This window comes from Cherax quadricarinatus, chromosome 94, assembly GCF_038502225.1.
Source record: "Cherax quadricarinatus isolate ZL_2023a chromosome 94, ASM3850222v1, whole genome shotgun sequence".
Lineage (NCBI taxonomy): Eukaryota > Metazoa > Arthropoda > Malacostraca > Decapoda > Parastacidae > Cherax > Cherax quadricarinatus.
Genome location: NC_091385.1, coordinates 6,469,786 through 6,494,156, shown reverse-complemented (window position 1 = coordinate 6,494,156; position 24,371 = coordinate 6,469,786). Strand labels below are relative to the sequence as shown.

At 42.9% G+C, this 24,371-nt stretch overlaps 1 protein-coding gene across 1 annotated transcript in view; it reads right to left on the bottom strand.

The window, feature by feature from the left end:
- The window catches only part of Mulk (acylglycerol kinase-like protein Mulk), a 1,060,681-nt gene extending 1,039,205 nt beyond the window's left edge, over positions 1 to 21,476 (bottom strand). The window contains exon 1 of the mRNA XM_070104743.1: positions 21,390 to 21,476. The gene's annotated coding sequence lies outside the window, so the exon portion shown is untranslated. The remainder of the gene's footprint in view (positions 1 to 21,389) is intronic.
- Positions 21,477 to 24,371: the final 2,895 nt, after the last annotated feature.

Genomic DNA, 24,371 nt, shown 5'->3' with positions numbered 1-24,371 from the left:
TCAGTAGCAAGAACTGAGATCACACCAGCATCAGTAGCAAGAACTGAGATCACTCCAGCATCAGTAACAAGAAGAACCGAGATCACTCCAGCATCAGTAGCAAGAAGAGATCACTCCAGCATCAGTAGCAAGAACTGAGATTACTCCAGCATCAGTAGCAAGAAGAACCGAGATCACTCCAGCATCAGTAGCAAGAAGAACTGAGATCACACCAGCATCAGTAGCAAGAACTGAGATCACACCAGCATCAGTAGCAAGAACAACTGAGATCACTCCAACATCAGTAGCAAGAACTGAGATCACTCCAGCATCAGTAGCAAGAAGAACCGAGATCACTCCAGCATCAGTAGCAAGAAAAACTGAGATCACTCCAGCATCAGTAGCAAGAACCGAGATCACTGCAGCATCAGTAGCAAGAAGAACCATCACTCCAGCATCAGTAGCAAGAAGAACTGAGATCACTACAGCATCAGTAGCAAGAACCGAGATCACTCCAGCATCAGTAGCAAGAAGAACCGAGATCACTCCAGCATCAGTAGCAAGAAGAACCGAGATCACTCCAGCATTAGCAAGAAGAACTGAGATCACTCCAGCATTAGCAAGAAGAACTGAGATTACTCCAGCATCAGTAGCAAGAAGAACTGAGATCACTCCAGCATCAGTAGCAAGAACTGAGATCACTCCAGCATCAGTAGCAAGATGAACCGAGATCACTTCAGCATCAGTAGCAAGAACCGAGATCACTCCAGCATCAGTAGCAAGAAGAACCGAGATCACTCCAGCACCAGTAGCAAGAAGAACCGAGATCACTCCAGCATCAGTAGCAAGAACTGAGATCACACCAGCATCAGTAGCAAGAAGAACCGAGATCACTCCAGCATCAGTAGCAAGAACTGAGATCACTCCAGCATCAGTAGCAAGAAGAACCGAGATCACTCGAGCATCAGTAGCAAGAACTGAGATCACACCAGCATCAGTAGCAAGAAGAACCGAGATCACTCCAGCATCAGTAGCAAGAACCGAGATCACTCCAGGATCAGTAGCAAGAAGAACTGAGATCACTCCAGCATCAGTAGCAAGAACTGAGATCACTCCAGCATCAGTAGCAAACACTGAGATCACACCAGCATCAGTAGCAAGAAGAACTGAGATCACTCCAGGATCAGTAGCAAGAACTGAGATCACTCCAGCATCAGTAGCAAGAAGAACCGAGATCACTCCAGCATCAGTAGCAAGAACCGAGATCACTCCAGCATCAGTAGCAAGAAGAACTGAGATCACACCAGCATCAGTAGCAAGAAGAACTGAGATCACTCCAGCATCAGTAGCAAGAAGAACCGAGATCACTCCAGCATCAGTAGCAAGAACTGAGATCACTCCAGCATCAGTAGCAAGAAGAACTGAGATCACTCCAGCATCAGTAGCAAGAACTGAGATCACTCCAGCATCAGTAGCAAGAAAAACTGAGATCACTCCAGCATCAGTAGCAAGAAGAACTGAGATCACTCCAGCATCAGTAGCAAGAAGAACTGAGATCGCTCCAGCATCAGTAGCAAGAAGAACTGAGATCACACCAGCATCAGTAGCAAGAAGAACCGAGATCACTCCAGCATCAGTAGCAAGAACTGAGATCACTCCAGCATCAGTAGCAAGAACTGAGATCACTCCAGCATCAGTAGTAAGAAGAACTGAGATCACTCCAGCATCAGTAGCAAGAAGAACTGAGATCAGTCCAGCATCAGTAGCAAGAACCGAGATCACTCCAGCATCAGTAAGAACTGAGATCACTCCAGCATCAGTAGCAAGAAGAACCGAGATCACTCCAGCATCAGTAGTAAGAAGAACTGAGATCACTCCAGCATCAGTAGCAAGAAGAACTGAGATCACTCCAGCATCAGTAGCAAGAACCGAGATCACTCCAGCATCAGTAACAAGAACCGAGATCACTCCAGCATCAGTAGCAAGAACTGAGATCACTCCAGCATCAGTAGCAAGAAGAACCGAGATCACTCCAGCATCAGTAGCAAGAAGAACCGAGATCACTCCAGCATCAGTAGCAAGAAGAACCGAGATCACTCCAGCATCAGTAGCAAGAACCGAGATCACTCCAGCATCAGTAGCAAGAAGAACTGAGATCACTCCAGCATCAGTAGCAAGAAGAACCGAGATCACTCCAGCATCAGTAGCAAGAACAATTGAGATCACTCCAGCATCAGTAGCAGGAAGAACCGAGATCACTCCAGCATCAGTAGCAAGAAGAACTGAGATCACTCCAGCATCAGTAGCAAGAACTGAGATCACTCCAGCGTCAGTAGCAAGAAGAACCGAGATCACTCCAGCATCAGTAGCAAGAAGAACCGAGATCACTCCAGCATCAGTAGCAAGAAGAACTGAGATCACTCCAGCATCAGTAGCAAGAACCGAGATCACTCCAGCATCAGTAACAAGAACCGAGATCACTCCAGCATCAGTAGCAAGAACTGAGATCACTCCAGCATCAGTAGCAAGAAGAACCGAGATCACTCCAGCATCAGTAGCAAGAAGAACCGAGATCACTCCAGCATCAGTAGCAAGAAGAACCGAGATCACTCCAGCATCAGTAGCAAGAACCGAGATCACTCCAGCATCAGTAGCAAGAAGAACTGAGATCACTCCAGCATCAGTAGCAAGAAGAACCGAGATCACTCCAGCATCAGTAGCAAGAACAATTGAGATCACTCCAGCATCAGTAGCAGGAAGAACCGAGATCACTCCAGCATCAGTAGCAAGAAGAACTGAGATCACTCCAGCATCAGTAGCAAGAACTGAGATCACTCCAGCGTTAGTAGCAAGAAGAACCGAGATCACTCCAGCATCAGTAGCAAGAAGAACCGAGATCACTCCAGCATCAGTAGCAAGAAGAACTGAGATCACTCCAGCATCAGTAGCAAGAAGAACCGAGATCACTCCAGCATCAGTAGCAAGAACAACTGAGATCACTCCAGCATCAGTAGCAAGAAGAACCGAGATCACTCCAGCATCAGTAGCAAGAAGAACCGAGATCACTCCAGCATCAGTAGCAAGAAGAACCGAGATCACTCCAGCATCAGTAGCAAGAAGAAGTGAGATCAGACCAGCATCAGTAGCAAGAAGAAGTGAGATCAGACCAGCATCAGGTAAACACAACCAACTCAGCAGCACCCTCAGGCACCTCGGTAAAATCCCCAGCACGGCTTCATCAATGGGTCAGTTCCCGTAAATGTACTTGTTAAACAACATTTATCTCTACCTTTTTTTTTACGAAGGAGAGAGAGAGAGAGAGAGAGAGAGAGAGAGAGAGAGAGAGAGAGAGAGTGGAACTTACCTTCACTTCCAGGGAAGATTTCCCACGATGAGCCGTACACAAACTCACCTGCCAAGGAAACAATCATTTAATTTCCAAACCATCCTTTACAATTACCTAACTTTGTTGCAACAGTAATAACATATACACACACACAATATACACAATATAGTGTGAAAGAAGGAAATTAAAAGTGAATGCAAGAAAGGGTAAGGTGAGGAGGATAAAGAATTTAGGTAATGAAAGATTGGATATCAGGTTGGAGGGAGAGAGTATGGAGGAGGTGAATGTATTCATGTATTTAAGAGTGGAAGTGTCAGCTGATGGGTGTATGAAGGATGAGGTGAATCACAGAATTGATGAGGGGGAAAAAGGAGAGTGCTGCACTGAGGAGTCTGTGGAGACAAATAACTTTATCCATGGAAGCAAAGATTGGAATGTATGAGAGTATAGTTATACCAACACTCTTATATGGGTGTGAAACATGGGTGGTGAATGTTGCAACAAGGAGAAGGCTGGAGGCAGTGGAGATGTCGTGTCTGAAAGCAATGTGTGGTGTGAATATAATGCAGAGAATTCGTAGTTTGGAAATTAGGAGGAGGTGCGGGGTTACCAAATTTATTGTCCAGAGGGCTGACGAGGGGTTGTTGAGATGGTTTGGACATGTAGAGAGAATGGAACAAAACAGTAACTTCGAGAATGTATAAATCTGTAGTGGAGGGAAGGCGGGGTAGAGGTCGGCCTAGGAGATGTTGGAGGGAGGGGGTAAAGGAGGTTTTGTGTGCGAGGGGCTTGGACTTCCAGCAGGCATGCATGAGCGTGTTTGATAGGAGTGAATGGAGACAAATGGTTTTTAATACTTGACGTGCTGTTGGAGTGTGAGCAAAGTAACATTTATGAAGGGATTCAGGGAAACCGGCAGGCCGGACTTGAGTCCTGGAGATGGGAAGTACAGTGCCTGCACTCTGAAGGAGGGGTGTTAATGTTGCAGTTTAAAAACTGTAGTGTAAAGCACCCTTCTGGCAAGACAGTGATGGAGTGAATGATGGTGAAAGTTTTTCTTTTTCGGGCCACCCTGCCTTGGTGGGAGACGGCCGATGTATCAATAATAAAAAATATATATAATATCGGCTTTCTATGCAGATAATTTTCATTATAGTTTGCCAAGCAAAACAGAATATCTTTAAATGGTTAGATAACTTATATTCTAAATTACATATATAATTACGTATAGAGAATCCGAATTAACTATATCTAATTATAGATAATATGAATTAATTATATAACCGTAATTCTACGGTGCCCTGTGGCCTGATAGCAAGAGCTCTCGCTTCACACGGTGATGTCCGGGTTCGATTACCGGCGAGGGTAGAAACATTGAACATGTTTCCTTACATATATATTATATATATGTATGTACTTAGTCCAGTGGTGACGTGTACTTAGCTCTGTGAAGACCTTTTTGCGCGCTCTCTACGAATTGAAGCAAGATGCCCTCCATCGAGCAACTTTACCAACAGCTTAAGGAAGAATTGAGGATGGCGAAGATGGAGATTCGGCGACGGACCGAGGAAAACAAGAAGATTCGTAGTAGTCCTCCTGTTTTGAGTTCTCAGGTCAAGAAGGGAAACTGGTCAATGGCTGGACAGCAGGGAACGAAGTTGACGATCAAGAAGACGAATGGAAAGGTAGAAACGATGAAGAAGAAAGAGACTGCCGTGGAAACTGTTGTGGAAACATCTAATACATTCTCAGTGCTACCCGACGAATGTGAGTCGACTACTGGGAACGTCACGACGATCGACACCAAGGAAGGTAAGAATATTGTTGTTGTTGGGGATAGCCAAGTTAAGTATATGGATAGGGTGTTCTGCTTGAAGGACAGGAGTAGGAGGCAGAGAGTTTGCTTTCCTGGGGCTGGGATGGAGGATATTGTTAGCCGTCTGGATGACATCATGATAGGTAATGGGAGCAATCGTATTATCTGTCTCAGTGCTGGTGGCAACGATGTTGGCAAACGTAGGAGTGAAGACCTGATTAGCAGGTATAGGTCAGCAATAGAAATAATTAGGAGGAAGGGGGGGAACCCTGTCATATGTGGTATTTTGCCAAGGAGAGGAGTTGGAAATGAATGGTTGTCCAGGGCAATTGGTGTCAATTGCTGGCTGGACAAATACTGTAAGGAAAATGCGGTAACATTCATTGACAACTGGGACCTCTTCTATGGCAGAAATGACATGTATGCCAGGGATGGGGTTCACTTATCTAGGTCTGGGGTGGTAGCACTGGCCAACGCAGTGGAGGGAGCTGTTAGGTCTTTAAACCAAGAATAGTTAGTGGTATGGGTTTTGGCAGGAAAACAGTCAAGTCGCAGTGTAGTAATATGAGTACTAGGAGAACTAGTAACAGGCAAAATGAGGTAGATATTGGAAAGCCAGTGGCACAAATTGACAAAGACAGTAATAGGTTTAGTGGAATAACAGAAAGGAGCAGGAAGGGTAAAGAGAGAGGAGGGTCTTTAAGTATTTATTACACAAATAGTCGCAGTGCTAGGAATAAGATGGACGAGTTGAGACTAGTTGCTAGTGCAGGTAACATTGATGTATTTGCCTTAACTGAGACGTGGTTTAATTCAAAAAGTCGGGACATGCCTGCGGAATGTCACATTAAGGGTTTTAAATTGTTCCAAGTAGATAGAAGTGTCGGGAAGGGGGGTGGGGTGGCATTGTATGTCCGAGATCGCTTGAACTGTTGCATAAAAACGGGTATTAATTCTGAAGTAACACATACAGAGTCTGTTTGGATAGAATTTTCAGAGGGGCATGAAAAATTAATTTTAGGTGTGATATACCGTCCCCCAAACTTAGATAGGGACCAAGGGAGACTGCTATGGGAGGAAATTGTTAGGGCCACAAGGCACGATAATGTAGTAATTCTAGGAGACTTTAACTTTAGTCATATTGATTGGAATTTCTTGACTGGGAATTTAGAATCATACGACTTCTTAGAAGTAGTTCAGGATTGTTTTTTGAAGCAGTTTGTGACAGAACCTACAAGCGGTAATAACCTGCTTCTGGCAAACAATGAATCCCTTGTTAATAACTTAGAAGTTTCAGAGGAACTGGGTGCTAGCGACCACAAATCAATTACATTTAGCATTGAATGGAAGTATGATAGTAGGGATAACTCAGTAACAGTCCCAGATTTTCGCTTAGCAGATTACGATGGGCTTAGAGAACACTTATCATCTGTTGACTGGGGTAACGAAGAGAGCTATCAATATGACAGTTTTCTGAACACAATACATGCAGCTCAAAGAACGTTTATCCCGTATAAAGAAATTAGATCAAATAGAAATAACCCAAAATGGATGAATAATAGGCTGAAATATCTACTAGGGCATAAGAAAGGAATTTATAGGCGTATCAAAAGAGGTGAGTGTCATCTTATGAATCAGTATATTGACATTAAGAGGGAAATTAAAAAGGGGATAAGAAAAGCTAAAAGGGACTATGAAATTAAAGTTGCTAGGGATTCTAAAACTAACCCAAAAAGTTTTTCCCAGGTATATAGAACAAAAGTCAGAGATAAGATAGGTCCCGTTAAAAATAACTATGGGCATCTTAGTGACAAAGAGAATGAAATGTGCTCGATTTTAAATAATTATTTTCTCTCGGTTTTTACGCAGGAAGACACTAACAATATTCCAGTAATTAATTTCTATAGTGGGCCAGAAGAAGATAAATTATGTAACATCACAGTCACTAGTGAAATGGTTGTGAAGCAGATAGACAGACTGAAGCAAAATAAGTCGCCGGGTCCTGATGAGGTTTTTTCAAGGGTTCTTAAGGAATGCAAAATGGAACTCTGTGAACCATTAACTAATATTTTTAATTTATCTCTTCAAACAGGTGTAGTGTCTGATATGTGGAAGATGGCTAATGTAATTCCTATTTTTAAAACAGGGGACAAGTCGTTATCGTCAAATTACCGCCCAATAAGCCTGACCTCAATTGTAGGCAAATTACTAGAGTCAATTATAGCTGAGATTATAAGAAGCCATCTCGATAAGCATAACTTGATTAATGATACTCAGCATGGATTCACAAGAGGCCGGTCTTGTCTAACTAATTTATTAACTTTCTTCAGTAAAGCTTTTGAGGCTGTTGACCACAATAAAGAATTTGATATCATTTACTTAGATTTTAGTAAGGCTTTCGATAGAGTTCCGCACCATAGACTGTTAAAGAAAGTGGCAGCTCATGGCATTGGGGGAAGAGTGCTCTCGTGGATCGAGTCATGGCTCACAGACAGGAAGCAGAGAGTGTCCATAAATGGGGTTAAATCTGAGTGGGGATCTGTAACAAGTGGCGTTCCACAGGGATCAGTCTTGGGCCCGTTGTTGTTTATAATATATATCAATGATCTTGGTGAAGGAATTACTAGTGATATGAGCAAATTCGCCGATGACACGAAGATAGGTAGGATAATTGATTCAAACGTAGATGTTATGGAACTTCAGGAGGATTTAGACAAACTCTACTCTTGGTCAGAAAAGTGGCAGATGCAGTTCAATGTAGATAAATGCAAGGTTCTGAAGCTCGGGAGTGTCCATAACCCTAGCACTTATAAGTTAAATAATGTAGAACTTAGCCATACAGATTGCGAAAAGGACTTGGGGGTTATGGTAAGCAGCAACCTTAAACCAAGACAGCAATGCCTAAGCGTACGTAATAAGGCAAATAGATTACTGGGATTTATATCAAGAAGTGTAAGCAACAGAAGTCCAGAGGTCATACTGCAGCTTTATACATCATTAGTAAGGCCTCACCTAGATTATGCAGCTCAATTCTGGTCTCCGTATTACAGAATGGATATAAATTCGTTAGAAAACATTCAGCGTAGGATGACTAAATTAATACATAGCATTAGAAATCTTCCTTATGAAGAAAGATTGAAGACTCTTAAGTTACATTCACTTGTTAGACGAAGAATGAGGGGAGACCTGATCGAAGTGTATAAGTGGAAGATGGGTATTAATAAAGGGGATATTAACAAGGTCTTGAGGATATCTCTCCAAGAGAGAACCCGCAGTAATGGATTTAAATTGGATAAGTTTAGATTTAGAAAGGACATAGGAAAGTATTGGTTTGGAAATAGGGTAGTTGATGAGTGGAACAGTCTACCTAGTTGGGTTATTGAGGCTGGCACTTTGGGTAGTTTCAAATTTAGGTTGGATAAGTACATGAGTGGGAGGGGTTGGATTTGAGTGGGACTTGCACATCAGAGCTTATTTCCGTGATATACCTGTGATATAAGAACATAAGAACATAAGGTGATATACCCGTGATATACCTGTGATATACCCGTGATATACCTGTGATATACCTGTAATATACCCGTGATATACCTGTGATATACCTGTAATATACCCGTGATGTACCTGTAATATACCCGTGATATACCTGTGATATACCTGTAATATACCCGTGATATACCCGTGATATACCTGTAATATACCCGTGATGTACCTGTAATATACCCGTGATATACCCGTGATGTACCTGTAATATACCCGTGATATACCTGTGATATACCCGTGATATACCTGTGATATACCTGTAATATACCCGTGATATACCTGTGATATACCTGTGATATACCCGTGATATACCTGTGATATACCCGTGATATACCCGTGATATACCTGTAATATACCCGTGATATACCCGTGATATACCTGTGATATACCTGTAATATACCCGTGATATACCTGTGATATACCTGTGATATACCTGTGATATACCCGTGATATACCCGTGATATACCTGTGATATACCTGCAATATACCCGTGATATACCTGTGATATACCTGCAATATACCCGTGATATACCTGTGATATACCTGTGATATACCCGTAATATACCTGTGATATACCTGTAATATACCCGTGATATACCTGTAATATACCCGTGATATACCTGTGATATACCTGTAATATACCCGTGATATACCTGTGATGTACCTGTGATATACCTGTAATATACCCGTGATATACCTGTGATGTACCTGTGATATACCTGTAATATACCCGTGATATACCTGTGATATACCCGTGATATACCCGTGATATACCTGTGATATACCTGTAATATACCCGTGATATACCTGATATACCTGTAATATACCCGTGATATACCTGTGATATACCTGTAATATACCCGTGATATACCTGTGATGTACCTGTGATATACCTGTAATATACCCGTGATATACCTGTGATATACCTGTAATATACCAGTGATATACCTGTGATATACCTGTAATATACCCGTGATATACCTGTAATATACCCGTGATATACCTGTGATATACCTGTAATATACCCGTGATATACCTGTGATATACCTGTAATATACCCGTGATATACCTGTGATATACCTGTAATATACCCGTGATATACCTGTGATGTACCTGTGATATACCTGTAATATACCCGTGATATACCTGTGATATACCTGTGATATACTCGTGATATGCCCGTAATATACCCGTGTTAAACCTGTGATATACCCGTGATATACTCGTGATATACCTGTGATATACTAGTGATATACCTGTAATATACCCGTGATATACCCGTGATATACCCGTGATATACCCGTGATATACCTGTGATATACGTTTGATAGGTTTCGAGAGTTTCACTACTCTCAGAGCCCGGCCATGGGCCAGGCTCGTCTGGTGCTAGCCTGTTCAACCATACTATTACTGCTGGCACCCCACTGCCTCACACATCCATCACAGCCTAACTGATCCGGCCTAAAAGGCTCTTTTGCAAAACCATTTCCACACAGTACAAAGAATACATAAAAGAATATACGTTAAATACATCGAGATAAAAAAAGGCGAATTTAGGCCTAAAAATTAAAAAAAAAAATGTTTATTAAAAGGCCGCTACACTGTCAACACATTAATATTACGCACCATGCTAATTATGCCTTTTAATTGACTAATTACCGTAATTTAGACACAGAATCACACGCTGTTATGAACACGTTATGTCACGTCCGTCTGGTAAAAACACTGTCTTATATTGATAAAACTGAGAAGGTATTAATAACTGCGGTTAAACTGCATTACAGCTGCGGTTAAACTACCTTAAAGCTGCAGTTGAACTACCTTAGAGCTGCAGCTAAACTACCTCAGAGCTGCAGTTAAGGTACTTTAAACATGCAGTTAAACTGGCTTAGACCTGCAGTTAAGGTACCTTAGACCTGCAGTTAAACTGGCTTAGACCTGCAGTTAAGGTACCTTAGACCTGCAATTAAACTACCTTAGAGCTGCAGTTAAACTACCTTAGAGCTGAAGTTAAACTACCTTAGAGCTGCAGTTAAACTACCTTAGAGCTGAAGTTAAACTACCTTAGAGCTGCAGTTAAACTACCTTAGAGCTGCAGTTAAACTACCTCAGAGCTGCAGTTAAGGTACTTTAAACATGCAGTTGAACTGCCTTAGACCTGCAGTTAAGGTACCTTAGACCTGCAATTAAACTACCGTAGAGCTGCAGTTAAACTACCTTAGAGCTGCAGTTAAACTACCTTAGAGCTGAAGTTAAACTACCTTAGAGCTGCAGTTAAACTACCTTAGAGCTGCAGTTGAGGTACCTTAAACATGCAGTTAAACTGCCTTAGACCTGCAGTTAAACTACCTTAGACCTGCAGTTAAACTACCTTAGACCTGCAGTTAAACTACCTTAGAGCTGCAGTTAAACTACCTTAGAGCTGCAGTTAAACTACCTTAGAGCTGCAGTTAAACTACCTTAGAGCTGCAGTTAAACTACCTTAAAGCTGCAGTTGAACTACCTTAGAGCTGCAGTTAAACTACCTTAGAGTTGAAGTTAAACTACCTTAGAGCTGAAGTTAAACTACCTTAGAGCTGAAGTTAAACTACCTTAAAGCTCCAGTTAAACTACCTTAGAGCTGAAGTTAAACTACCTTAGAGCTGAAGTTAAACTACCTTAGAGCTGAAGTTAAACTACCTTAGAGCTGAAGTTAAACTGCGGTTTGTTAGTTTCTAAAAAGACAGTACAAGCCATTAACGTTAGTTAATTGGTTACTTACAACAATTTTCGTTAATAAGATACTTAATAATACACAATACAAGGCTGAAATACGACTGTAATATATACACCAGGTGTGTATTAGGAGGAAACAATTGGAAAATATTTTAGAAATAATCTTGGTACAAAAACATCTTGGTACAAAAACATCTTGGGACAAAAAGAGAATCTTGGGAGAGAGAGAATCTTGGGACAAAGAGAGTATCTTGGGACAAAAAGAGAATCTTTGGACAAAAAGAGAGAATCTTGGCACAGAGAGAGAAAATCTTGGTACAAAAAGAGAGAATCTTGGTACAAAGAGAATCTTGGTACAAAAAGAGAGAATCTTGGTACAAAAACATCTTGGGACAAAAAGAGAATCTTGGTACAAAAACATCATCTTGGGACAAAAAGAGAATCTTGGGAGAGAGAGAATCTTGGGACAAAGAGAGTATCTTGGGACAAAAAGAGAATCTTTGGACAAAAAGAGAGAATCTTGGCACAGAGAGAGAAAATCTTGGTACAAAAAGAGAGAATCTTGGTACAAAGAGAATCTTGGTACAAAAAGAGAGAATCTTGGTACAAAGAGAATCTTGGTACAAAAAGAGAGAATCTTGGTACAAAAACATCATCTTGGGACAAAAAGAGAATCTTGGGAGAGAGAGAATCTTGGGACAAAGAGAGTATCTTGGGACAAAAAGAGAATCTTTGGACAAAAAGAGAGAATCTTGGCACAGAGAGAGAAAATCTTGGTACAAAAAGAGAGAATCTTGGTACAAAGAGAATCTTGGTACAAAAAGAGAGAATCTTGGTACAAAGAGAATCTTGGTACAAAAAGAGAGAATCTTGGTACAAAAACATCATCTTGGGACAAAAAGAGAATCTTGGGAGAGAGAGAATCTTGGGACAAAGAGAGTATCTTGGGACAAAAAGAGAATCTTTGGACAAAAAGAGAGAATCTTGGCACAGAGAGAGAAAATCTTGGTACAAAAAGAGAGAATCTTGGTACAAAGAGAATCTTGGTACAAAAAGAGAGAATCTTGGTACAAAGAGAATCTTGGTACAAAAAGAGAGAATCTTGGTACAAAAACATCATCTTGGGACAAAAAGAGAATCTTGGGAGAGAGAGAATCTTGGGACAAAGAGAGTATCTTGGGACAAAAAGAGAATCTTTGGACAAAAAGAGAGAATCTTGGCACAGAGAGAGAAAATCTTGGTACAAAAAGAGAGAATCTTGGTACAAAGAGAATCTTGGTACAAAAAGAGAGAATCTTGGTACAAAGAGAATCTTGGTACAAAAAGAGAGAATCTTGGTACAAAAACATCATCTTGGGACAAAAAGAGAATCTTGGGAGAGAGAGAATCTTGGGACAAAGAGAGTATCTTGGGACAAAAAGAGAATCTTTGGACAAAAAGAGAGAATCTTGGCACAGAGAGAGAAAATCTTGGTACAAAAAGAGAGAATCTTGGTACAAAGAGAATCTTGGTACAAAAAGAGAGAATCTTGGTACAAAGAGAATCTTGGTACAAAAAGAGAGAATCTTGGTACAAAAACATCATCTTGGGACAAAAAGAGAATCTTGGGAGAGAGAGAATCTTGGGACAAAGAGAGTATCTTGGGACAAAAAGAGAATCTTTGGACAAAAAGAGAGAATCTTGGCACAGAGAGAGAAAATCTTGGTACAAAAAGAGAGAATCTTGGTACAAAGAGAATCTTGGTACAAAAAGAGAGAATCTTGGTACAAAGAGAATCTTGGTACAAAAAGAGAGAATCTTGGTACAAAAAGAGAATGGTGATACAAAGAGAATCTTGGTACAAAAAGAGAATCTTGGTACAAAAAGAGAATCTTGGTACAAAAAGAGAAAATCTTGGTACAAAAAGAGAGAATCTTGGTACAAAAAGAGAATGGTGGTACAAAGAGAATCTTGGTACAAAAAGAGAATCTTGGTACAAAAAGAGAGAATCTTGGTACAAAAAGAGAGAATCTTGGTACAAAAAGAGAATGGTACAGAGAATCTTGGTACAAAAAGATAATCTTGGTACAAAAAGAGAGAATCTTGGTACAAAAAGAGAGAATCTTGGTACAAAAAGAGAATGGTGGTACAAAGAGAATCTTGGTACAAAAAGAGAGAATCTTGGTACAAAGAGAGAATGGTGGTACAAAGAGAATCTTGGTACAAAAAGAGAATCTTGGTACAAAAAGAGAATGGTGGTACAAAGAGAATCTTGGTACAAAAAGAGAATCTTGGTACAAAAAGAGAATCTTGGTACAAAGAGAGAATCTTGGTACAAAAAGAGAGAATCTTGGTACAAAAAGAGAGAATCTTGGTACAAAGAGAGAATCTTGGTACAAAAAGAGAATCTTGGTACAAAAAGAGAATGGTGGTACAAAGAGAATCTTGGTACAAAAAGAGAGAATCTTGGTACAAAAAGAGAGAATCTTGGTACAAAGAGAGAATCTTGGTACAAAAAGAGAGAATCTTGGTACAAAGAGAGAATCTTGGTACAAAAAGAGAGAATCTTGGTACAAAGAGAGAATCTTGGTACAAAGAGAGAATCTTGGTACAAAGAGAGAATCTTGGTACAAAAAGATAACGTTGGTACAAAAATATCTCACATCTAAGCTGTGAGACAGATTTCGTGTTTTAATTTTTTTTTTTTTTGACAGATTTACGAGAAAATATTTTTGGTAAGTTGGTCGACTTGATGATCAACAACGAGCGAAATATAGCTTTAATCTCCATGAAAGAGGCGAAACGTTGCCTCATTAAATGTTTGTCCTGCACCTCCCTCTCTCTCTCTCTCTCTCTCTCTCTCTTGGTGATACAACTTTGAATTAAGAGAGAGACAGAAAAAGAAAAATAGAGAGAGAAAGAGAGAAAGTGTGTACTGGTTCTTTAAAGCGATTAAATTAACATTCTGAGACTAACTCAGGCTTCAGATTATTAGTAATAATAATTATTATAATTATTATTCATGGGGAAGCACTAAATCCGTAAGGGATCAGAGACACATTCCATTCACAACAAAAGAATCACAATAATACAGAACGGTGACTCGACCCACTGCAACCACAACTAGGTGAGTACGTACACACACACATCGGGCCATGAGCTGTGACTCGACCCCCTGCAACCATAAATAGACGAGTACGTACACACACACACACACATCGGGCCATGAGCTGTGACTCGACCCCCTGCAACCATAAATAGACGAGTACGTACACACACACATCGGGCCATGAGCTGTGACTCGACCCCCTACAACCACAAAAAGACGAGTACGTACACACACACATCGGGCCATGAGCTGTGACTCGACCCCCTGCAACCATAAATAGGTGAGTATGTGCACACACGGGACCAGGAGCTGTGACTCGACCCCCTGCAACCATAAATAGGTGAGTACGTACACACACACACACACATACATGGGACCAGGAGCTGTGAATCGACCCCCTGCAAACACAACTAGGCGAGTACACAAAGCTCATGGATCAGGGTGTGGGGCCCCAGTAGCAGCAAGGGAAGAGGCGGGGCCAGGAGCTGTGACTCGATCCCCTGCAACCATAAATAGGTGAGTACGTACACACACACACAAATGGGACCAGGAGCTGTGAATCGACCCCCTGCAAACACAACTAGGCGAGTACACAAAGCTCATGGATCAGGGTGTGGGGCCCCAGTAGCAGCAAGGGAAGAGGCGGGGCCAGGAGCTGTGACTCGTCCCCTGCAACCATAAATAGGCGAGTACGTACATACACACACCGGGCCAGGAGCTGTGAATCGACCCCCTGCAAACACAAGTAGGCGGGTACACACACATTAGAAGATAAGAGGGGACACTAGGGTGAAGGTCAGGATAAGTGATATCTCCCCTCGTTACTACAGATAACAGGTCAAGGCTTCCCCTCCGTCCTGGCTACCACAATACTCTTAAACTGTGCATTAAACCGCTTTAAAATTAACCAATGTATTGTACGGTTTAAAAATTTAACTGCAGTTACTATTACTACTACTGCTGCTATTACTATTACTACTACTGCTTCTACTGCTATTACTACTATTACTGCTGCTATTACTATTACTACTACTGCTACTGATATTACTATTACTACTGCTATTACTATTACTACTACTGCTACTGATATTACTATTACTACTGCTATTACTATTACTACTACTGCTACTGATATTACTATTACTACTGCTATTACTATTACTATTGCTTTTGCCCCTACTGCTGCTATTACTATTACTTCTGCTGCTGCTATTACTACTACTGCTCCTATTACCACTACTGCTGCTGCTATTACTATTACTACTACTGCTGTTATTATTACTGCTGCTATTACTATTACTACTACTGCTGCTATTATTACTATTACTACTACTGCTATTACTATTGCTACTACTGCTATTACTATTACTACTATTACTATTACTACTGTTATTACTATTACTACTGCTATTACTACTGCTATTACTATTACTACTGCTATTACTACTGCTGCTGTTACTATTACTACTACTGCTACTACTGCTATTACTATTACTATTACTATTACTATTACTACTACTGCTATTACTACTGCTATTGCTACTATTGCTATTACTACTGCTATTACTATTACTACTACTGCTATTACTACTACTGCTATTGCTATTACGATTGCTATTACTACTGCTGTTGCTATTACTACTACTGTTGCTATTATTACAACATGCATGCTGCTGTTGCTATTCCTGTTGCTAGTGCTACTATTACTACCACCAAAAGCAGGTTTTTCCACTATTACTACTACTACTCCTAATACTGTTACTACTGCTGTTGCTTCTGTTGCTGCTGTTGCTACTGTTACTACTACTAACACTTGCTACTACGACTACTACTGTAACCACCACTACTAGTCAAAATATTAGAGGAACAAAATGGGTCCATAGAGTATACCACAACATTACAGAGGTGCATAATGGGTCCAGGAACTGCACCACAACACTACAGACGAACATAATGGGTCCAGGAACTGCACCACAACACTACAGACGAACATAATGGGTCCAGGAACTGCACCACAACACTACAGACGAACATAATGGGTCCAGGAACTGCACCACAACACTACAGACGAACATAATGGGTCCAGGAACTGCACAACACTACAGACGAACATAATGGGTCCAGGAACTGCACAACACTACAGACGAACATAATGGGTCCAGGAACTGCACAACACTACAGACGAACATAATGGGTCCAGGAACTGCACCACAACACTACAGACGAACATAATGGGTCCAGGAACTGCACAACACTACAGACGAACATAATGGGTCCAGGAACTGCACCACAACACTACAGACGAACATAATGGGTCCAGGAACTGCACCACAACACTACAGACGAACATAATGGGTCCAGGAACTGCACCACAACACTACAGACGAACATAATGGGTCCAGGAACTGCACCACAACACTACAGACGAACATAATGGGTCCAGGAACTGCACAACACTACAGACGAACATAATGGGTCCAGGAACTGCACAACACTACAGACGAACATAATGGGTCCAGGAACTGCACCACAACACTACAGACGAACATAATGGGTCCAGGAACTGCACAACACTACAGACGAACATAATGGGTCCAGGAACTGCACCACAACACTACAGACGAACATAATGGGTCCAGGAACTGCACAACACTACAGACGAACATAATGGGTCCAGGAACTGCACCACAACACTACAGACGAACATAATGGGTCCAGGAACTGCACAACACTACAGACGAACATAATGGGTCCAGGAACTGCACCACAACACTACAGACGAACATAATGGGTCCAGGAACTGCACAACACTACAGACGAACATAATGGGTCCAGGAACTGCACCACAACACTACAGACGAACATAATGGGTCCAGGAACTGCACAACACTACAGACGAACATAATGGGTCCAGGAACTGCACCACAACACTACAGACGAACATAATGGGTCCAGGAACTGCACCACAACACTACAGACGAACATAATGGGTCCAGGAACTGCACCACAACACTACAGACGAACATAATGGGTCCAGGAACTCCACCACAACATTACAGAGGTGCATAATGGGTCCAGGAACTGCACCACAACACTACAGACGAACATAATGGGTCCAGGAACTGCACCACAACACTACAGACGAACATAATGGGTCCAGGAACTGCACCACAACATTACAGAGGCGCATAATGGGCCCAGGAACTGCACCACAACACTAAAGACGAACATAATGGGTCCAGGAACTGCACCACAACATTACAGAGGTGCATAATGGGTCCAGGAACTGCACCACAACACTACAGACGAACATAATGGGTCCAGGAACTGCACCACAACATTACAGAGGCGCATAATGGGCCCAGGAACTGCACCACAACACTACAGACGAACATAATGGGTCCAGGAACTGCACCACAACATTACAGAGGCGCATAATGGGCCCAGGAACTGCACCACAACACTAAAGACGAACATAATGGGTCCAGGAACTGCACCATATCACCACACACACACACACAATGGGGCCCAGGAACTGTACCACAACACTACACACACACACAATGTTTCTACCCTCACCGGGTATCGAACCACGATTGAATTTATATTGGTAAACCCACCGGAGGGCGAAACGTCGATAGAGATACGGCACCGTTGCACATGTGGACGAGGAGAAAGTAAAGGAAAAAAAGGAGATAGTGGAAGAAAAATATTAGGAAGAAAGATGGTAAAGAGGAGAAAAAGACAACGAAAAAACAGGAAGAAGAACAAAGACGAAGGAAGAATGATTATAGTGTAATTATTATTATTATTATTATTATTATTAATAAATTATCAATTATTATCAATAATAATCAATTAGCACAATGAGTGATGGGTTAGGTGAGAGAGTTGGTACATTAATATAGTCAGATCGCTGGTTGGGTGACAGCTCTGGGACCCTCTGATCAAGTGTTTGACAAACATGTATCTCCAGTGTAATTAAGCAGACAGGAGGGGGGTAGGGAGGGTGTTGTAGGCTAGGAGGGGTAGGGAGGGTGTTGTAGGCTAGGAGGGGTTGGGAGGGTGTTGTAGGCTAGGAGGGGTAGGGAGGGTGTTGTAGGCTAGGAGGGGTAGGGAGGGTGTTGTAGGCTAGGAGGGGTAGGGAGGGTATTGTAGGCTAGGAGGGGTAGGGAGGGTGTTGTAGGCTAGGAGGGGTAGGGAGGGTGTTGTAGGCTAGGAGGGGTAGGGAGGGTGTTGTAGGCTAGGAGGGGTAGGGAGGGTGTTGTAGGCTAGGAGGGGTAGGGAGGGTGTTGTAGGCTAGGAGGGGTAGGGAGGGTGTTGTAGGCTAGGAGGGGTAGGGAGGGTATTGTAAACTAGGAGGGGTAGGGAGGGTGTTGTAGGCTAGGAGGGGTAGGGTGTTGTAGGCTAGGAGGGGTAGGGTGTTGTAGGCTAGGAGGGGTAGGGTATAGTAGGCTAGGAGGGGTAAGGTGTTGTAAGCTAGGAGGGGGGTAGGGTGTTGTAGGCTAGGAGGGGGGTAGGGTGTTGTAGGTTAGGAGGGGGTAGGGTGTTGTAAGCTAGGAGGGGGTAGGGTGTTGTAAGCTAGGAGGGGGTAGGGTGTTGTAGGCTTGGAGGGGGGTGTTGTAGGCTAGGAGGGGGTAGGGTGTTGTAAGCTAGGAGGGGGTAGGGTGTTGTAAGCTAGGAGGGGGTAGGGTGTTGTAAGCTAGGAGGGGGTAGAGTGTTGTAGGCTAGGATGTTGTAGGCTTGGAGGGGGTAGGGTGTTGTAGGCTAGGAGGGGGGTAGGGTGTTGTAGGCTAGGAGGGGGTAGGGTGTTGTAGGCTAGGAGGGTGGTAGGATGTTGTAGGCTTGCAGGGGGTAGGGTGTTGTAGGCTAGGAGGGGGGTAGAGTGTTGTAGGCTTGGAGGGGGGGTATGATGTTGTAGGCTAGGAGGGGGGTAGGATGTTGTAGGCTTGCAGGGGGGTAGGGTGTTGTAGGCTAGGAGGGGGTAGGGTGTTGTAGTCTAGGAGGGGGGTAGGATGTTGTAGGCTAGGAGGGGGGTAGAGTGTTGTAGGCTTGGAGGGGGGTATGATGTAGGCTAGGAGGGGGGTAGGATGTTGTAGGCTTGGAGGGGGGGTAGGGTGTTGTAGGCTAGGAGGGGAGTAGAGTGTTGTAGGCTTGGAGGGGGGTAGGGTGTTGTAGGCTAGGAGGGGGTAGGGTGTTGTAGTTTTGGAGGGGGGTAGGATGTTGTAGGCTTGGAGGGGGGTAGGGTGTTGTAGGCTAGACGGGGGGTAGGGTGTTGTAGGCCTGGAGGGGGTAGGGTGTTGTAGGCTTGGAGGGGGGTAGGGTGTTGTAGGCTTGGAGGGGGGTAGGGTGTTGTAGGATTGGAGGTGGGTAGGGTGTTGTAGGCTTGGAGGGGGTAGGATGTTGTAGGCTTGGAGGGGGGTAGGGTGTTGTAGGCTAGGAGGGGGGTAGGGTGTTGTAGGCTTGGAGGGGGGTAGGGTGTTGTAGGCTGGGAGGGGGGTAGGATGTTGTAGGCTTGGAGGGGGGTAGGGTGTTGTAGGCTTGGAGAGGGGTAGGATGTTGTAGGCTTGGAGGGTGGTAGGGTATTGTAGGCAAGGAGGGGGGTAGAGTGTTGTAGGCTTGGAGGGGGGTAGGGTGTTGTAGGCTAGGAGGGGGGTAGTGTTGTAGGCTTGGAGGGGGGTAGAGTGTTGTAGGCTTGGAGAGGGTAGAGTGTTGTAGGCTTGGAGGGGGGTAGGGTGTTGTAGGCTAGGAGGGGGGTAGAGTGTTGTAGGCTAGGAGGGGGGTAGAGTGTTGTAGGCTTGGAGGGGGGTAGAGTGTTGTAGGCTTGGAGGGGGTAGAGTGGTGTAGGCTTGGAGGGGGGTAGGGTGTTGTAGGCTAGGAGGGGGGTAGAGTGTTGTAGGCTAGGAGGGGGGTAGGGTGTTGTAGGCTTGGAGGGGGGTAGGGTGTTGTAGGCTAGGAGGGGGGTAGAGTGTTGTAGGCTAGGAGGGGGGTAGAGTGTTGTAGGCTTGGAGGGGGGTAGAGTGTTGTAGGCTTGGAGGGGGTAGAGTGTTGTAGGCTAGGATGTTGTAGGCTTGGCAAACCTACGGATAGCGTTCCGATACCTCAGTAAGGATTCGTTTAAGACTCTGTACACCATCTACGTCAGGCCCATACTGGAGTATGCAGCACCAGTTTGGAATCCACACCTAGTCAAGCACGTCAAGAAATTAGAGAAAGTGCAAAGGTTTGCAACAAGACTAGTCCCAGAGCTACGGGGATTGTCCTATGAAGAAAGGTTGAGGGAAATCGGCCTGACGACACTGGAGGCCAGGAGGGTCAGGGGAGACATGATAACGACATATAAAATACTGCGCGGAATAGACGAGGTGGACAAAGACAGGATGTTCCAGAGATGGGACACAGACACAAGAGGTCACAATTGGAAGTTGAAGACTCAGATGAATCAAAGGGATGTTAGGAAGTATTTCTTCAGTCATAGAGTAGTCAGGCCATGGAATAGCCTAGAAAGTGATGTGGTGGAGGCAGGAACCATACATAGTTTTAAGGCGAGGTATGATAGAGCTCATGGGGCAGGGAGAGTGAGGACCTAGTAGCAATCAGCGAAGAGGCGGGGCCAGGAGCTGTGACTCGACCCCTACAACCACAAATAGGTGAGTACAAATAGGTGAGTACACACACACACACACACACACACACACACACACACACACACACACACACACACATTTTTCACAAATGGTTGAAATTATTTACGAAGATTACCGGTCCGCAGGAGTACAGGAACCAGAGTACTGCGTACTCTGACGCCGAGTTCACAGGCTCAAATCCGGTTGTGGACTGACAGGTAATATTTGCAAATTCCATTACGTATTTCTACCATTTCGTAAGTTACGTCAACTTACCTTTCCAATCTGTACGTTGTCTCAACGTCCACTAAAGCGCCACAAAATCCTATTTAATGTCCTCTTAATGGACAAATCCCTCAGACCGTCACTACCGGCTCACACTTATGGTCAGACTAGAGAACTACCTCGAGGAGGTATGTTTTGGTGAGAGGTACCTAATTTATCTTGCTGGACTGCCCATACACGCGCCTTGTAGGCCAATCAGAAACCTAGAGTGGCGTGCTGGACCAATCAAAACTCGAGAATTGCCTGTAAATATCAGAGCTGCTTGCTAGATCTTCCTTACGCGCTTGTGTGTGTTAGGGGGGGGGGAGGTAACACTACTGTCAACATTAAAAAAATGACTGATAATCTGAGTATACTCAGTGAGAGAGAGAGAGAGATAGATAGATAGATAGATAGAGAGAGAGAGAGAGAGAGAGAGAGAGAGAGAGAGAGAGAGAGAGAGAGAGAGTGTGAGAGAGAGAGAGAGAGAGAGAGTGAGACAGACAGACAGACAGACAGAAACAGAGACAGAAACAGAAACAGAGACAAACACAGACAGACAGAGAGAGACAGAGATAGATAGATATAGACAGATTTGCGAAATTACTGCATAAACAAATTTTCGCTTGCCTTATTCGTCAAGAGCGATGCTATTTAAGCCAAAATCGCAAGTTGTACCTATTTGTCACGACATATATATACATAGATACATACACTCTCAGCGCAGATATACAGATATATATACACTTTAGTATAAAGAAACATATACACCTGTCAGCATATATATCGTGTGTTAACCGTGTACGTCACAATGACGGACAGGTCTGAGCATTACGTCAATCACGACACTCGCAACACAGACTGATTAATAGAACGTTTTGCTCAACGTCACCTTTGTTAATACAACAATTCGCATAGATGCGGCTTTAAGATGACGATCACCATCATCACATACAATGTACCGTGTATACCATGGTTACACATCACACTATACCATGGTTACACATCACACTATACCATGGTTACATTTGACACTATACCATGGTTACACATCACACTATACCATGGTTACACATCACACTATACCATGGTTACACATCACACTATACCATGGTTACACATCACACTATACCATGGTTACACATCACACTATACCATGGTTACACATCACACTATACCATGGTTACACTTGACACTATACCATGGTTACACATCACACTATACCATGGTTACACATCACACTATACCATGGTTACACATCACACTATACCATGGTTACACATCACACTATACCATGGTTACACATCACACTATACCATGGTTACACATCACACTATACCATGGTTACACATCACACTATACCATGGTTACACATCACACTATACCATGGTTACACATCACACTATACCATGGTTACACATCACACTATACCATGGTTACACATCACACTATACCATGGTTACACATCACACTATACCATGGTTACACTTGACACTATACCATGGTTACACATCACACTATACCATGGTTACACATCACACTATACCATGGTTACACTTGACACTATACCATGGTTACACATCACACTATACCATGGTTACACATCACACTATACCATGGTTACACATCACACTATACCATGGTTACACATCACACTATACCATGGTTACACATCACACTATACCATGGTTACACTTGACACTATACCATGGTTACACATCACACTATACCATGGTTACACATCACACTATACCATGGTTACACATCACACTATACCATGGTTACACATCACACTATACCATGGTTACACTTGACACTATACCATGGTTACACATCACACTATACCATGGTTACACTTGACACTATACCATGGTTACACATCACACTATACCATGGTTACACATCACACTATACCATGGTTACACATCACACTATACCATGGTTACACATCACACTATACCATGGTTACACATCACACTATACCATGGTTACACTTGACACTATACCATGGTTACACATCACACTATACCATGGTTACACATCACACTATACCATGGCTACACTTGACACTATACCATGGTTACACTTGACACTATACCATGGTTACACATCACACTATACCATGGTTACACATCACACTATACCATGGTTACACTTGACACTATACCATGGTTACACTTGACACTATACCATGGTTACACATCACACTATACCATGGTTACACATCACACTATACCATGGTTACACTTGACACTATACCATGGTTACACTTGACACTATACCATGGTTACACATCACACTATACCATGGTTACACATCACACTATACCATGGTTACACTTGACACTATACCATGGTTACACTTGACACTATACCATGGTTACACTTGACACTATACCATGGTTACACATCACACTATACCATGGTTACACATCACACTATACCATGGTTACACATCACACTATACCATGGTTACACATCACACTATACCATGGTTACACTTGACACTATACCATGGTTACACATCACACTATACCATGGTTACACATCACACTATACCATGGTTACACTTGACACTATACCATGGTTACACATCACACTATACCATAGTTACACATCACACTATACCATGGTTACACATCACACTATACCATGGTTACACTTGACACTATACCATGGTTACACATCACACTATACCATGGTTACACATCACACTATACCATGGTTACACATCACACTATACCATGGTTACACTTGACACTATACCATGGTTACACATCACACTATACCATGGTTACACATCACACTATACCATGGTTACACTTGACACTATACCATGGTTACACATCACACTATACCATAGTTACACATCACACTATACCATGGTTACACATCACACTATACCATGGTTACACTTGACACTATACCATGGTTACACATCACACTATACCATGGTTACACATCACACTATACCATGGTTACACATCACACTATA